The sequence below is a fragment of the Arachis ipaensis genome, chromosome B10 (assembly GCF_059453495.1).
Source record: "Arachis ipaensis isolate K30076 ecotype BB chromosome B10, ASM5945349v1, whole genome shotgun sequence".
Lineage (NCBI taxonomy): Eukaryota > Viridiplantae > Streptophyta > Magnoliopsida > Fabales > Fabaceae > Arachis > Arachis ipaensis.
In genome coordinates this window covers 132,639,283-132,657,416 of record NC_142435.1, presented here as the reverse complement: position 1 = coordinate 132,657,416, position 18,134 = coordinate 132,639,283, and positions in this window count along the sequence as shown.

Sequence of the window (18,134 nt, the reverse complement as noted above, 5' to 3'; positions counted from 1 at the left end):
ATAGGGACCAACAGAGTAATTAAACCATAAAATAATTCAGTTTTATCTCTTTTTTCTGTAATGCAATGAATAATAATATTCCACCTGAGTTATCATAAATCGCAATGTCTTGTCTACTAATTAATGATATATATATATAAAGATACATAACATAACCACTTGGGTGGTGATTAGTTTGTGAATTGCAACTGTTATAAACAAGTACTATCTTGATTGATTTCTCTATTACAAAAATGAAAAGTATGACTTGAAAATTCATACAAATGAAATGGACCCAATACTTTCAGCATGAAATCAAGAGCATGTGTTAATAGAAAATTCTGTAATTTGACTTTGCTAAACTATTGAAGATCTAAAGCACTTTACTCTTATAGAAAAAGATCAGGAGGTGAGGGGATCCTCTTTGTTCTTGAATTGAATTAGTAGGAAGAAGTCAGTCACTAAAAATATATTTGTTTTAGTTTTCGTAAATTTGAGTTGGAAAATATTTATAGAAGAGTTGGTCAACATCAAAATATGCCATTTGGCGCATGTTGTGCCCTATGGGGCTAAGTGGATAAATATAAATGGAAAGACACAGCATATTTGAATGCCACCTCTAACAATAATAACATGCATTGGGACATGTAATAGCACGGGTCAATGTACTTTCATATTGACAATTCATACACTTGGTTCCTAAATCCAGATTTTACCTTCACCTCCTCCAGTATTTGGTGTGAAAGAAATATCTTTGCTCTGAATTGAATCAATTCCTACAATGTTGAGAGTCTCAAAAAATGTAAGACCTTTGGTCGTGTCTTTTATTTACAGGATAATAAAACCATTACATTGATTGTGGCAATTTAAAATAGTAAAAAAACCCTTTTTGCGGGCAAACATATGAGATCATACCGTCCTAATTTCTTTATGCGCTATACTAATAGTATCACCTATGTTCCTGTGTGCTGAGAATGCATCCAGCCATGAGTTAATAGGCGACCTGCTGAACCAGAAGTCTCTTGCGAATGATGTTGCATGCTCCAGTGAAGAGAACGGAGATACCTGTTCTATCGCGTTGCAAAACGAGATGCTAGAGCCACAAAGAAAGAGGTCCCTCTCTTCCAATTTCCCTGGTAAGTTCGATCATGTCAATCAATATATAACTCCAAGTACAGTAGGTTAAACAAATGACAAATTAAATAACTTTAGGATAAAATAGATTATTAACATCACTTTCTAGGTGGATCAATTGTCACTAATGAGTAATACGATTCAAGTGTTTTAATGTTCTAATTTCTATTATATGCTAGTTGCTAGTTACTAATATTGCAAGTGTCTAACTCTCAACTAGACTATACATATAATAATAGTGTACATTTTCTATATTGGTAACTAAATACATCTATAAATCGGCAGCCTTTTGGCAAGTATCGATGGCATCAGTGGTAGGTTCTTCTAAATCGCCATTCCTTCTTAATGACAAACCTTCGACGTCACACTCAGACAACCCAGTCAAACTTGGCTCAGGAGAAAGTGCGACCTGACAATGTTCATTGTCTTCACCCATGTCAAACAAATCTCTTGACTTCACATGGACTACTACACTCCATTCCTTATCAACTTCATCATTCACATGGTATACAAGGTGAGCCTCGGATGCAAGAATATACGGTTTGTCATCTTTTCAATCACTGGTATGAATCGGATGAGAGCACTTGACCACTGTGTGTCCCAAAAAGTCTTGTTTTATGCCTCTACCAGAGGTGGTGTTTTCCCAGATACATCTAAACAAGACGACTGTGAATTGACCACTGTAATTCAACTCAATGATTTCCACCAGTTTTTCGTAATACGAGACGCTACAAAACCCGTGAGATTTTGAACCTATTTGATTGGTTGCATCTTATCAACCAATATTTTATTTTGGTGTGTGTTGTTCTCTCAAAAATTGTGATCTTTGTCTTGCTTGATTCTATATTTCCATTGTTTGAGTATGCATGCACCTACGTGATTGAGGCCTTTGTTTCACTATAGCTTAGCTTACATACCCATATGGCCTTACCCTTTCATTATCCTTTGCAAACCAATGTTGAGCCTATTTTACCCCATTTGTTCTTTACTTTAGCACATCATTAATTCTAAGCAAAAAATAATGAGTGACCTTAATTTAAATCCTTGGTTAGCTTAGACTAGTAAAACTGCTCATGATTTAAGTGTGGGGAAGTTAGGTTTGGAAACATTTGGTTTGGAAATCGGGTATTGTATATTTTTTGTGAAAATGTGAAAAGAATGTTAAGGACATGTTCATGCATTCAATACCTTAATCGTATGCATTGAGAAAAACAAAAGAGAAAGAAAAACCAAAAATAAAAGAAAAATGAAAAAAAAAGAGAAAAAAATAAAAAGGGGACAAAATGCCCCAAGGTAAATGGTGATAGTAATGCATATGTACTGTACTCAAAATTGGGATGCATGAATATGTGGACAACATAGTTAATGGGTAGTTAGACTTTATATTCGGATTACATGGATTGTCTTAAGTTAGGTGGGAAGTTTAGGTTAATCAAGGATTTAGATTTTAGTCCACTTGACCTAATACAATCCTACCTTGACCCTAACCCCATTACAACTCTTAAAAGACCTCTTGATATGTGTATTTGTATTTTAAATTTTTGTTGATTGGTAGAAGAAGAGCAAGCCTTAGAAAGCAAGGTTAGTAGAGAATTGAGAGAATCGAACCTTAAACACTTGAATGATTAGAGTGTATACACTTCTAGTGAGGGTTTGATGCTCGATTCTTTGTTCCCGGCTTTCACGAGCTTTCTTCTTGCAAGTTTATTTGTACTTCATTTTATGATTTGAATTAGTGAGATCCAGTTCATATTTATTCTTGAAAGATTTATCTACTTTTAACCAAGTAGGTAAAAGCATTTTGCATGTAATTGCATTCATATAGATAGGTTGCATTTCATAAATTCTACCATTCCTCTTCACCTCCTTTATAGCTTCTCTTGAGCTTAGCATGAGAACATGCTAATGTTTAAGTGTGGAGAGATTGATAAATCACTATTTTATAGTTTATTTTGTATTGAATTGAGTGGATTTTATCAATTATTCATACATTTATTCATATGAATTGCATGGTTTTACAAATCCTTCCTAATTTTGTGCTATGGTTGAAAACATGCTTCTTTGTCTTTGAATTTGCTAATTTTTAATCCTCTTTTATTACCATCGATGTCATGATATATTTGTTAAGTGTTTTCAGGGTTTATAGGACAGGAATGGCTTAGAGGATGGAAAAGAAGCATGCAAAAGTGGAAGGAACACAAGAAATTAAGAATTTCAGAATCTGGTAGCGACGCGCACGCATGGGCGACGCATATGTGTGACCGGTGTAGCAGGCAAGTGACGCGTACGCGTGGATAACATGTACGCGTGACCAGGAATTTGTTCAGCGATGCGTACGTGTGGACGACACATACGCGTGACGAGTGTCACGTGCTGCATTAAACAGAATTCGCTGGGGCGATTTCTGGGCTGCTTTTGACCCAGTTTAGGTCCCAAAAATACATATTAGAAGTTGCAGAGTGTAGCTGGAAGGAAGACTAACTTTCATTCACACAAATTTAGGTTTGGATGTAGAATTCTAGAGAGAGAGGCTCTCTCCTCTCTCTAGGTTTTAGGGTTTTTAGTCTTGTTCCTTCTCAAATTCAGATTTCTACCTTACTTTAATTTAGTTTCTCTTTTACTTTTATTTTTTCTAGTACTTTAGTTTATCTATTTCTCTCGTTGATTTCTTTATATTGCCAATTTAGTTTATGAATTCTTCTTGTTTCCTTTAAGCCATATTAATGCAATTTATGTTTCCATGTTTATGATTGCTTTCTTTAATTTGTTGTTATTGTTTCCTCTTGCAATTGTTAGTCTTAGATTTTGCTATGTCTTGTTAGTTTTTTATGTTTTTATTTTGTGCCTTTCAAGTGTTTGATAAAATTCTTGGGTGGATTTTAATTTATATTTTTATGTTCTTGACTTGGATTGATTATTTAGAGACTCTTGAGTTATCAAAAGTCTTTTGTTGGTTGGTGATTGAAGATTGCCGGTTAGCTTGAACTTCACTAAAGCTAGTCTCTCACTAAGAGTTGACTAGGACTTGTGAACACAAGTTGATTGTATGCACTTGACCTTTCTCCATTGGTTAGAGGTTAACCAAGTGAAGACAATTCACATTTACCATCACAATTGACAATGATAATGAGGATAAGACTTTTAATTCTCAATCCTTTCTAAGAACTTTCTTAGTTATTAGTTTATTTTTCTCACAATCTATATTTTTTTGTTTTTTATTTCAAAAACCTCAAAAATATACTTTCCCATAACCAATAATAAACTACACTTCCCTGTAATTCCTTGAGAGACGACCCAAGGTTTGAATACTTCGGTTAATTTTATTGGGTTTGCTTAAGTGACAAACAATTTAAACATTGATTGAGGTTTAATTGTCAGTTTAGAACTATACTTGCAACGCGATATTTTTGTAAAAATCTTTACCGACATTTTTCCTCCGTCAAAGTTTTGGCGCCGTTGCCGGGGAATTGCAAATATGTGCCTTATTATTGGTTATTGTGAATATTGTGAATATGTTTGCCTTTTGTTTCTTTGTTAGTTGTTTCTAGTTTTAGGAGTTTATTTTCATTATTTCTTACTAGTTTTTGTTTTTATTTTCTCTTGTTACTATGAATTCTCATCCCTTTGGCTATGAGTTTGGTTCAAATTATGTTGTAGGGAATGGAAGCTACAATGAGAACATGCATCAAAGATGGGACAATCAAAGGTAGGAGGAGCCTCAAGCTTATGGACAACCCTCTTGGCAACAACCTCCACCAACATACTATGAGCAACAACCATTCCATGATGCATACCAAGATAATGGTTATGGTGGACCTCTCTGTGACAATCAACAACCACCATCATACACCTATGACCCTTATTCCCCACAACATAGCCTTCAACCATACTTACAAGCCCCGTTTTACTAAACACCTCCCTATGACTAATCCTCATCCACTATACCAACCACTATATGAGTCATACATAGAACCACCCCAATTCCAACACAATTACTCCCAAGAACCACCACCTCAATATACACCACCTCCAATGTATGAAAAATTTCAACCACAAGATGAATTTTCTTTTCCACCACAACCCTGCAAAGGAGAATATCCATATTCATCAATCCAAGAGCACTATGATCCTACTAATGATAGCCAAGTAGAACAAGAGCCAATGAATTATCTCAAGGAAGCAATGGATCGACTTCAAGCAACCATCCGTCAAAAGTTCGACCCATAGGACTCATGCAACAAACAAAGCATTTCTACGGATGAATGTGGAAAGTCAACCGAAGAGCGGAGCATGAAGGAGATCTTGAAATCTCAACTTGAGAACAAGGGACTGGAGTGTGTTGTACAACAAGTGGAAAAGATGGAGAGTGTTGAACCGCCACATCCTTATCATGAAGAACCACCCTCCTATTATGAACCCCTTCTCCCAACTGATGAACACTTCCATCCACCCCAAGCCCTAATAGATGATTCTCTCACTTCACTACTTCAAGGGCAAAGCGAGATGAAAAGGGCGACACTAGAACTCACGGCTGCCTTGACCGAGTTAGTAAGTCGATTCGCTTCCCAACGGTTGGACACTCAAGGAACTCCCATGGCTACATGTGGAGAATCTAATGAAGAACGTAGCATGGAGGAGAGATTAGGAACTCCGATGGAAAGTGAGGAATGTGACTTTCTATTGGAATAATTGGAGGAAACTGTAATTGTTGAAGAGGAAGAAGTGGTCGAAGACTTACGAGATGCTGAACCTCCATGGGAATCTAGAATTGTAAAGTATTCCTCTAAGAAGCTTGAAATTGATGTTGAGGAGGGTAGTGCACAACCTCCAAGGCATATTCCCTATGAAGAATTGGATGGAATAGATCAAGAGGCAAGTTCCCTTGGTGATGATGATCGTGAATCAAGTCTTCCTAGTGATGAATCTACATCTGCAAATGAACTCCTTGAGTATAAAGAACCTTCTCTGATTGAGTTTGAGAATGATGTGGAAGTGGAAGTCCTTCGAAAAGGATGGATGGGGGTTGAATATGCTTTGTCAAGATCGTTGGAGACCTTTCTACCTAGGTTGCTGTCTATTCCTTCATTTGAGTGGGTAAAACTTATCTCTATTAGCTTTACTATCCCACTTGAGTATGGTATTCTTGAAACGGATGGCCAACTTAGAGGGCTTTGTGGAATTAAGCGTAAGAGAAGGATGTTTAGTGGTTGGAATTACAAATCAAGACTCATCAAGGTTGAGATTTCAAGAGCTAGATACAAGGGTTGGACTAGTGATCAATTGGTTGGATCTAAGAGAAGAGTTTGGTACTTCATTAAGAATTCGGATTGCTTGCCACCCGGTTGGAACAATGATGATCCACTTAAAGCCGGGTGTAGAAACAAGATTTGGGATCCCGGCATACAAGAGGATCAACTTTGGGAGCTCAAAGCTTGTGGAGAACTTCATCAAAGCTTGGTGAATTCACTTGGAAATGTTGGAGCTTATTGGAAGTCCAAGCATTGGTGGAAGTTTCAAGATGAATTCAAGCACAAGCCACCATGACAAGGAGCTCACCAAATGTCCAACTTAAGGACTTTAACTAAAAGTGATAGGTGGGAGACACCCCACCATGGTAAATTCTTCCTATTTCCCCTTTTATTTATATTGGTAATAAGTTGAATTTTCAGTTTTAGTTAAGTTTATTTGGTTTAAGTTCTGGTTTTACTTGTTTAATAACGATTAACATTACTTTGATAGCTTGTTAGTTTCTTAAAAAAAAAAAGAAGCTCACGCGTGCGCATGGCCGACGCGCACGCGTCATATTGAATTTTGTTCTCTAGTATAAAAACCCGAGAGTTGTGCGGGAACTGTGCGAGTGTTGTGCGAGGGGCACAATTCACACCCACGCGTATGCATGACTGACGCGTACGCATCACCTTCTCTTTTCTGCTTTTCACATGTACGCGTCGACTCCTCAATCTGCAACCCACGCGTGCGCGTGGACGACGCTTACGCGTCGCTTCTTTTTTTCCTTTCTTCCTTCTTCTTCTCTCCTTTCTTATTCCTTTCCCCTTCTTTCTTCTTCCTTTCTTACTTTCTTCTTCTTCATTTCTTTAACTTCTCATCCTTATTCTCCTTTATTCTCTTTTGTTTATTGCATTTGCATACTTTCATTCATTGCATTTTAACTTTGCTTTTGTAACTTATTTTTATTTTCCTTCTTACGTTTCTTATTTTACCATTGGTGTTAAATTTTCTAATCATTTTGGTGCTTCGTGACTTGTTTAGCATTAATGGAAATTTTTACCCCACAGACACAAGATTAGTGCTTTCATCCCTTCTGACCCATTAGTCTTTGTTTTTGCGCTTCATTATCATTGAGTTAGGATAGGACCAAATGCTCCCATGCTTATCACTAATCTTGTCTGTGTCAAGTCTTGTTTTAACTTGATGTTCTGAGTATTTTTTTTCATTTACTTATGCTTTGACTTTACTCTTGCATCAAGTGTTAGTTGATATGCCATTTGCTTATACTGCTTTCTCACTTACATGTTGTAGCTACCATGTAGTTGAGAACCTCATTATTATTTAGCATTAGCCCACCCATATTTTATTTCTTTGCATATCTTTGTTTGTGGGTTATTCTTCTTCCTTTTCCTCTTCTTTTAATATGGCCACCAAGAAGGGAAACGGAAAACTTCTAAATGGAGCGACAAGAAGTCTTGCTGCACAATCTTTGGGGAAAAGCATCAGTTGTAGCAACCCGTCCACTTGCACATCTTTGCATACACCGAGGATGGTGCCATCTTTAAGTGTGGGGAGGACGATACCGACTTCCGTGGGTAACTATTTCCTTTTCTAACACCAATTTTTTATTTTCTTTGTTAGATTAGTTGTTGCATTGCATGATAGACTGCATGTGTAGTTAGTTTTTTGCATTTATGTTCTACTTGGTTGAAGTGATGAATTCTTTTCCAAGAAACTATTTTATAGCATTTCACTACTTTGAATTAAAATTTTGTTGAACTTGCTTGAAGAAATTTATTTTGGAACATGGGTTTAGAGCTCGAACACACAAAACCCGTGAGATTTTGAACCTATTTGATTGGTTGCATCTTATCAACCAATGTTTTATTTTGGTGTGTGTTGTTCTCTCTAAAATTATGATCTTTGTCTTGCTTGACTCTATATTTCCATTGTTTGATGTATGCATGCACCTACGTGATTGAGGCCTTTGTTTCACTATAGCTTAGCTTACATACCCATATGGCCTTACCCTTTCATTATCCTTTGCAAACCAATGTTGAGCCTGTTTTACCCCATTTGTTCTTTACTTTAGCACATCATTAACTCTAAGCGAAAAACAATGAATGACCTTAATTTAAATCCTTGGTTAGCTTAGACTAGTGAAAGCGTTCATCATTTAAGTGTGGGGAAGTTAGGTTTGGAAACATTTAGTTTGAAAATCAGGTATTGTATATTTTTTTGTGAAAATGTGAAAAGAATGTTAAGGACATGTTCATGCATTCAATATCTTAATCGTATGCATTGAGAAAAACAAAAGAGAAAGAAAAACCAAAAATAAAAGAAAAATGAAAAAAAAGAGAAAAAATAAAAAGGAGACAAAATGCCCCAAGGTAAATGGTGATAGCAATGTATATGTACTGTACTCAAAATTGGGATGCATGAATATATGGACAACATAGTTAATGGGTAGTTAGACTTTATATTCGGATTACATGGATTGTCTTAAGTTAGGTGGGAAGTTTAGGTTAATCAAGGATTCGGATTTTAGTCCACTTGACCAAATACAATTCTACCTTGACCCTAACCCCATTACAACCCTTAAAAGACTTCTTGATATGTGTATTCGTGTATTAAATTTTTGTTGATTGGTAGAAGAAGAGCAAGCCTTAGAGAGAAAGGTTAGTAGAGAATTGAGAGAATCGAACCTTAAACACTTGAGTGATTAGAGTGTATACACTTCCGGTGAGGGTTTGATGCTCGATTCTTTGTTCCCGGCTTTCACGAGCTTCCTTCTTGCAAATCTATTTGTACTTCATTTTATGATTTGAATTAGTGAGATCCAGTTCATATTTGTTCTTGAAAAATTTATCTACTTTTAACCAAGTAGGTAAAAGCATTTTGCATGTAGTTGCATTCATATTGATAGGTTGCATTTCATAAATTCTACCATTCCTCTTCACCTCTTTTATAGCTTCTCTTGAGCTTAGCATGAGGACATGTTAATGTTTAAGTGTGGGAAAATTGATAAACCACTATTTTACGGTTTATTTTGTATTGAATTGAGTGGATTTTATCAATTATTTATACACTTATTCAAATGAATTGCATGGTTTTACAAATCCATCCTAATTTTGTGCTATGGTTAAAAACATGCTTCTTTGGCCTTAAATTTGCTGATTTTAATCCTCTTTTATTACCATCGATGCCATGATATGTTTGTTAAGAGTTTTCAGGGTTTATAGGGCAGGAATGACTTAGAGGATGGAAAAGAAGTATGCAAAATTGGAAGGAACACAAGAAATTAAGGATTTCAGAATCTGGTAGCGACGTGCACGCATGGGAGACGCGTATGTGTGACCGGTGCAGCAGGCAAGCGACGCGTACGCGTGGATGATGCGTACGCGTGACCAGAAATTCGTTTAGCGACGTGTACGCGTGACGAGCATCACGTGCTGCATTAAATAGAATTCGCTAGGGGCGATTTCTGGGCTGCTTTTAACCCTGTTTTAGGCTCGAAAATACAGATTAGAGGCTGTAGAGTGGAGCTGGAAGGAAGACTAACTTTCATTCACACAATTTTAGGTTTAGATGTAGAATTCTAGAGAGAGAGGCTCTCTCCTCTCTCTAGGTTTTAGGGTTTTTATTCTTGTTCCTTCTCAAATTCAGATTTCTACCTTACTTTAATTTAGTTTCTCTTCTACTTTTACTTTTTCTAGTACTTTAGTTTATCTATTTCTCTTGTTGATTTCTTTATGTTTCCAATTTAGTTTATGGATTCTTCTTGTTTCCTTTAATCCATATTAATGCAATTTATGTTTCCATGTTTATGACTGCTTTCTTTAATTTATTGTTATTATTTCCTCTTGCAATTGTTAGTCTTAGATTTTGCTGTGTCTTGTTAGTTTTCTATGTTTTTATTTTGTGCCTTCCAAGTGTTTGATAAAATGTTTGGGTGGATTTTAATTTAGATTTTTATGTTCTTGACTTGGATTGATTATTTAGAGACTCTTGAGTTATCAAAAGTCTTTTGTTGATTGGTGATTGAAGATTGCCGGTTAGCTTGAACTTCACCAAAGTTAGTCTCTCACTATGAGTTGACTAGGTCTTGTGAACTCAAGTTGATTGTATGCACTTGACCTTCCTCCATTGGTTAGAGATTAACTAAGTGAAGGCAATTCACATTTACCATCACAATTGACGATGATAATGAGGATAGGACTTCTAATTCTCAATCCTTGCTAAGAGCTTTCTTAGTTATTAGTTTATTTTTCTCGCAATCTATATTTTCTTGTTTCTTATTTCAAAAATCCCAAAAATATACTTTCCCATAACCAATAATAAACTACACTTCCCTGCGATTCCTTGAGAGATGACCCGAGATTTGAATACTTCGGTAAATTTTATTGGGTTTGCTTAAGTGACAAACAATTTAAACATTAATTGAGGTTTAATTGTCGGCTTAGAACTATACTTGCAACGTGATATTTTTGTAAAAATCTTTACCAATATTTTTTCTCCGTCAAGCCACTGCAATTTACGTATTTTATCAGTTTGGGATACAAACGACAGGACACGATCAAATATGTAAATGGACTAATCATAATAGGATTCACCTTACATTTGAACCACTCGGGAAATTCTTTGTCCACAACACTGTCTATGTGAGACTGGGACCTTGTTTTACTTCGCAACTTTCTCTTTGTGATGGCCCTGAAATCACTGGATAGATCACAATAATTTCATGTTAGAATCTCCAACTATAGTAGATCATTATCGTATTCCATAATTTCAAATGCACCTACTCTAAGAATTTTTTCACGTCCGGCAATCTACCAATACGTGACGGCCAGCTTGAAATTTTTCAGTTGGTGTGAGAGTTTTAAAAGTCGCAGCCCCCACAACCTTTCCAACCTCTGGGAACTTGGTTGCACTTTCACTAGGCATAGGTTCACGTGGTCGATCGTCAACACACATTGGTCGATTAATCCTACTCTCAACATTATCTAGTTATCTTAAACAGAATATGAGAATCTACTCAGATAAATATCCCTCTGCAATTGAGTCCTTTGGTTGTGATCTATTACGCACGTACTGCTTGAGATGACAAAGGTACCACTACAAGAAAATGGAACATTTGTAACAAAAAATTTGTATCAAATTTAAAATTGTTACAAATTATAGTTTTTATGTAACAATAATTAGTTACTGTTACAAAATAAGAATATTTTGTAACAATAAAAAAATTTGTTACAAAATATTTCAATATTTTGTAACAACTTGATTTCTTTTGTTACAAATTATATTGGCTTTCGTATCGAATTGTTGTTTTGTTACAAAATGTTATAATGTTTTGTAACAAAAGATTATATTGCTGCAAAAGTTCAAAATATTTTGTAACAAAATATCTATTTGTTTCAAAAGCTCTAAATATTTTGTAACAAAAAATTAATTTGTCACAAAATACAATATTTTTGTAACAAGTTATTTATTTGTCACAAAATTCAAAGATTTTTTGTAACTAATAAAAAAATTTGTTTCAACATACTAAATGTAAGACTTTGTGTAAGACCTAAAAATTTTAGAAGATTTTATTAAGAGCTAATTTAGATTTATTTATCATTAAGTATTTTAATCTCTGAAATTATTTTATTAAAGATAATTAAAATAAATTTTGATTAATTGAGTTTAAAATATATTTAAGGTTTTATCTGATTTTATAATTATCGAATTATTTTCAATATTTAAATTATAAAATTTAGCAAACGTAAAATAATAAGAATTTTATATGATTCGGTTTAAATAATTGAGATTTCAAAATTTAATACTAATATTTTTATAAATAAAAAATTAATTATATTATCTTATAATTTCAATTAAAGTATTGGATTTCAAATAAATAATATTTTGATACAATAAATAATATATTAGAATAATTTTAGAGATTTAATTAGTTTTCAGATTAATCCAAAAATTCCAATTTACCCATAATTCTTAATTTCACTTTTGCCCAAAATTAAACATTAATTTTCAAATTAAATCCAAACCCTAAATTTAACCAAATTAAACCCTAACCTCACCCATTTAACCCTAGCCACCATCCCTTCTATTTTGCCTAATTAACCTACTGGAAGAAAGAAACAAAAATGAAAAGGGGAAGGGGAAACAAAGGAAAGGGAGAAGAGAGAGCGCTTGGGATCAGAGAGGAAGAGAGCGACGGAGAATAGAAGGATCGGAAGGGAGGGGACCGTGTCCTGCTGCGCCGCCACCGCCACCCCATCATTGTGGCCGTCGAGTCACCATCGTGGAGCTGAGTCGCGGAGAGTTCACGAGAGAGAGAGCACGACGTGGAGGGCGAGAGTCATGAGCCTGGGACCTCCGCGACCGTCGCAGCACCGCCATCCTCGCGTTAGTCATCGCCGCTGTCAGTAATGAAGCCCGTCGCCGCCATCTGCGCCTCTGTGGCTGTCAGAACACCGCGCCGCCGCTGGAAGGATCTTCGTTGCCGTCGTTGAAGCGAACGAGAGAGAAGGAGACGTGGAAGGAGGAGCCGTTGAAGCGAGCTTGCTTCCGTCGTGTCCTGCCTAGCCACCGTCATCAAAGCCTCATTGCTGTTGATTAAGGGTATTATCGTGGAGCTCAAGGATAACGCGCAGTAGTTGAGTGGAGCCGACTTTCTCGCTCACATCAATCTGTAAGTTCTTTTCACGCTGATCTCTGATTTCGCTCATTGACTTCCTTTGACTTGTCCATTTGCAATTTGGGATTTGTAGCTACTTATATTGTACATAAGTATAACTATGTAAGAATTCCCAAATTTCCCATTCTAATTTCAGGAAGAAGCAACTGAAGTAATTACTATTGTTTTGGTGTTTCTTTATTTAATGTTAAGCAGGTGTTTAGCGTGTAATTAGCTAATTGGGATTAAACTAGCGTTTGCCTTTGATTTAGTTTCTTCTGAGGAAGAAAACACTATGAATATTAAAGATGAATTGATATTTTCTGATAAATTAATGGGAATGATCAAGTAATCTATCTTTTCTAGGGTTTGGTGGCTATGCCCAAAGCTGACTTGAGTTCACTGTGAGTCACTATTAATTGCCACAAGCTCTTCTCTTTTTTTTCTTTATTTGTTTGTTTGGATCTTTAATTTCGAGAAGTTGTGCTATGATTTATGATCTATTCCACTCTCGATTTCTTTTGATGCTGTTTTCTTCCTCCAAGTTTTTTTATTGTTCATTGTGTGAGTTGTTGAGCTGGGTCAATTCGATTTTTTTGTGTCTAGGGTTTAGCAACTATGCATTTTACCTTCCTCTGCATTTCTATTCTTAGATGTGCATAAGAATTTCGTTTCCATTTGATATTTGGGTGACTGACATTCCAAAATTGCTGTTGTAAAAATAAAAGGCTTTATTTTATTTATATTTTTAAATGTGGATGGATTTTTTCTGTTGTTGGAGTTGAAAATTGTCATCTATTTTAGGGTCTTCCAGCTAGTTATGGATTCTAGACATGGATAAGTTCACATCTCCTCAAGGAGAAAGGGTAGGTGATATTTTGTTTTGTGGAGGGTAAGAGTGTAAGACTAAGCTATTGAAGTGACCATCACTGCAAGTTGGAGATATACCATGTAATTAGAGGAAGAAGAAAGATTTTATTTTATGTTGTGTCTTGAACTACTATAGAAATCAGCTTGATCCAGTGAATTCTTAAAGGGTGTATGTGCTTTAGTGTTCTTCATGAACCTAGTATCATTAAATTATTTTCAATTTGTCTTTCATTTCTGCCAGGTGAAGAGAATGATTCTTCCAAAGCAGTTTCGCTGCATACACTCAGCTAGCTGTTAATGCACAAAAGGACATTTAAGTGAAAATGTCTTATTTTTAGTGTTTCAACATTTGAATTGGAATCCCAAGCTAATTGCTGCTCTGTCAAGTGTGTGAATTAATTAATTATCAATAATGCTTAAGCTTGCATGGGATGTTATACATTTAGTGAATTAATTAATTTATCAATATTATTTGGCAGCTTTGAGTTTTTCTGTTATTACAGTTACCAAAATTAATTAATTGGTTAACACAATAGGTTAGCAATACTGAAGATCGGGATAAGATGAATGAGGTTGAAGGTGTGAAATCTGAGTTGATTAATGTTGATGAGAGCAAGGACAGATTTCACAAAATGCGCAGGTTCACTAACTGTTTTCTTGAGTCAGAAGTTGTAGATTTCTTGTCTGAAGGTCAGTATCTAGAAAGCCCAGAGGTATGGATTTAATTACCCTATATACAACTAAAACCCATGCAGAAATCCTCATATGTAGTCATTGTTTCATATTCTTTGATCATTTTATATTTGTTAATCATATGATCAGACAAATCTGCTGAATATTTTAATTGATTATCTTGGTACAATTCTTAGGTGTCATTACTATCTTTATGATTATTGTCTGGTGGTGTAGGCTGTTGAGTTTGGACGAAAGCTTGCTAGCAAACTCTTCTTTTATCATATTCTTGAGTATGTCCAAGCATTTTATTTGACGCTTTCAATTTCTGTTGTTTCAATTATGTTTTATCAGAAAGTTGACAATTCTATGGTGCCTTATTATTTTACTCTAGTGCCTTATTATTTTGATTCTATTTTTTGCATTTTTTTTGGTGATTTTGATACTTTTTGTTTTCTTAAATTTTTATGTTTTTAGGTAACTACATCATCATTATTAACATAGAAATATTAATTCAATTTTGTTATTGATTTTGTATTTTTTACAATGCATTGAATTAGGATAGTTTGTATTGTGGAGTTATAGAAAACCGCCTTGGAATTTAGTTTACATAGAGCCCTTTGAAAGTGATAGTCGCTGTGATGCTAGGTTATGGCATAAAGACTTAGAAATCTAAGTTAAGGATTCAAGTACAACTTCAAGAGGCAATGCAAGACCGTGAGGAGCTAACAAAGGAAATAGATGTGCTCAAAGAAAAACTTAAAAAGCAACAAACACGCCAAAAGGAAGAATAAGCTCGAGTGAAAGCTCAATTGAAAGTTCAACAAGCTGTTGTGAACTTTCTCATAGCGCGCTTTGACAACGAAACAAACTAGACCCTAAAGGTACTCCTAAAGTTGCTTATGATTTTAATACATTTTCGTAGATAATTCCCATTTTATATTAGTATACTTTAATTTGTATATGAATCTATTTATTACATTTTACTTGTGTCATGGTTGAAAAATGACAAATGTCCTATTATTTGGTTTGATAAATTTGGTTGGGTATGGCTGAGACATAAGTTGTGAATTGGTTGTGTTTGTTGGAACCGTGGACGGTGGAAATATCCAAGTTTTAGGGGAGGTTCTGCCAAAATTTTTCTAAACATTTTGGATAAAACTTAGTGAAAAAATTATAATTAGTGTTATATCTTGTTTCTAACTTTTTTGTTTTGGGTTTTTCTTATTTACAAGAGTGCTGAAATGGTGACCATATACTACCTTGAGGGCTCAAGAATGTTTTGATGCATAGAGACACTAATCTATGTTAGAACTTTTATGTTTTGGTTGAACTTTTATGTTAGAACTTTTATGTTTTGGTTGAACTAATCAATGTACTCACTAGCTAATGTTATTTTGTTTCGAGACAATTTTAGCTAAAAGGATCTTGTTTGACTTATGTATGTTTTTGCATATTATATACATGTAAACTTGCTTATTAAAATCGTTAATATATTAGTTAATTTAAAAAATAATTTAGTAAATTATGCATGTAATTTGTAATAAAAAAAAGTTGTTACAAAATAATTAATTTGCTTTCGTAACTAAAGAAAAAAAATGTTACAAAATCATGTTACATTTTGTAACAAAATTTTTTGATAGGAACAAAATTGACTGTCACGAAAAATACCTTCAAGATCAAAATTTGTTATCACTTTTGTAACAGTTTCTGGTTTTTTGTATCAGAAAAAATTGTTATAAAATATGGTATTGAATTGTAACAGTTCCATTTTTCGTTACAAAAACTTTTTGTAACGGGACTTACTGCAATGGACCCTTTTTTTGTTACAAAAAATATTTGTTTCAAAATTTTGACGTTTTGTAACAAAATTTTTTTGTTACAAATGCGCCTTTTTCTTGTAGTGTACCTTTGAGAATATAACACGTGACTTAGTATGTGCGAGTTACCGAAATATAAAACAAAAACACAAATTTGTTTGATAATTACCTTTCAATTGGGTACATCCATCAATAATGTACTGGGCCACCAAGGTGCACCTCCTCGACCAGATGCACAGTCAAGTGAACCATGACTGTGAAGAAAGAAGGGGAAAATCATCTCCATGCAGCACAAAGTATAGACCACATGATCCTAAAGAAGAGGAAGTTGTTGAGGGTCTATGAATTTGCTGCATATTCTGCTAAAAAAGGATGATCAATCCGCCAGGACAGAAGACACTGGGGCAGGTAATGCATTCCTTATCGCAGTTGGCAGTAGATGTTCCATTAGACTATGACAGTCATGACTTTTCAAGTCCGACAACTTGCACTATCATAAGTCAACACAGTGAGAAATATTGCTGAAGTACCCATCTGGAAACACCACATTCTTGATAGTCCTTAGAAAGACATCCTTCTTTGAATTGGACATAGTAAAGACGGTGGAGGGGTACTTTCCATCTTCCTGTGGCCACAATTCATGCTTGATTCCCATCAACTGGAGGTCTTTTCGAGCTTTGAGGTGGTCTTTAGGTTTACCTTTCTCGTTCAGTATGGTAAAAACTATGTTGTCGCACACATTCTTCTCTATATGCATCACGTGAAGATTGTGACGCAGTTCATTGTTCTCACAATATGGGTGCTCAATGAATATACTCCTCTTCTTCCAAGGAGACTCGTCTTGCATGGTAGTATGTTGTCCATGTGTCCTTTTCCCAGCAACCGATTACACCTTGCGAAGTTGGACATGCACATCCTCTAATTGTCTCATAATGTCTCCACCAGAGAATTTGACAGGTGGACCTCTAGCTTCTATCTTTCCATCAAATCTACCCCGGTCTTTTCTATATTTGTGATCATGATTCAGAAAGCGACGATGACCCATGAAACACCATTTCTGACTGTGTGTGAGCCGGTTAGTCTCAACGTCCAAATTGCACACAGGACAAGCTCTCCCACCGTACGTATTCCACCAGGATAAGTTGTCTAAGCCTGGAAAATCGTTGATTGTCCACATCAATATAGCATACATCTTGAAGGTTTTTTTTTTCATTAGTATTGTATGTTTCAACACTAACCCACAACTGCTTCAACTCATTGATCAAGGACTGTATGTAGACATTTATATCATTTCCAGGCATTTTAGAACCAGGAATAATCATGGAGAGAATAAAAGAGGTTGGTTTCATGCAAATCCAGGGATGTAGGTTGTACGGAATAAGAACCATGGGCCAAATTGAGTACTTTGAGCTCATGTTTCCAAAATGGTTGAAACCATCACTAGCTAAGGCTAAGCGAACACTGCGCAAATTGTCAGAGAAGTTCAAAATATCTTCTGTCAAATGCTTTCCATGCCTCGCCGTCCCTTGGATGACTATACATGCCTTCAGAGTTACGACCTCTCTTATGCCATAACATGTTAACGGCTGTCTTACTAGACATGTATAACCGATGCAATCATGAAACAAGGGGGAAGTAATGAAGAATCTTTATCGTTTGCAATTTCCCATTCTTCTTTACAACCATGTTGATCCTCACTCTAGAGTTCTTCTTAGTCTTTTGCTTCCATCTCGATGTCCCACATCGTTTGCATT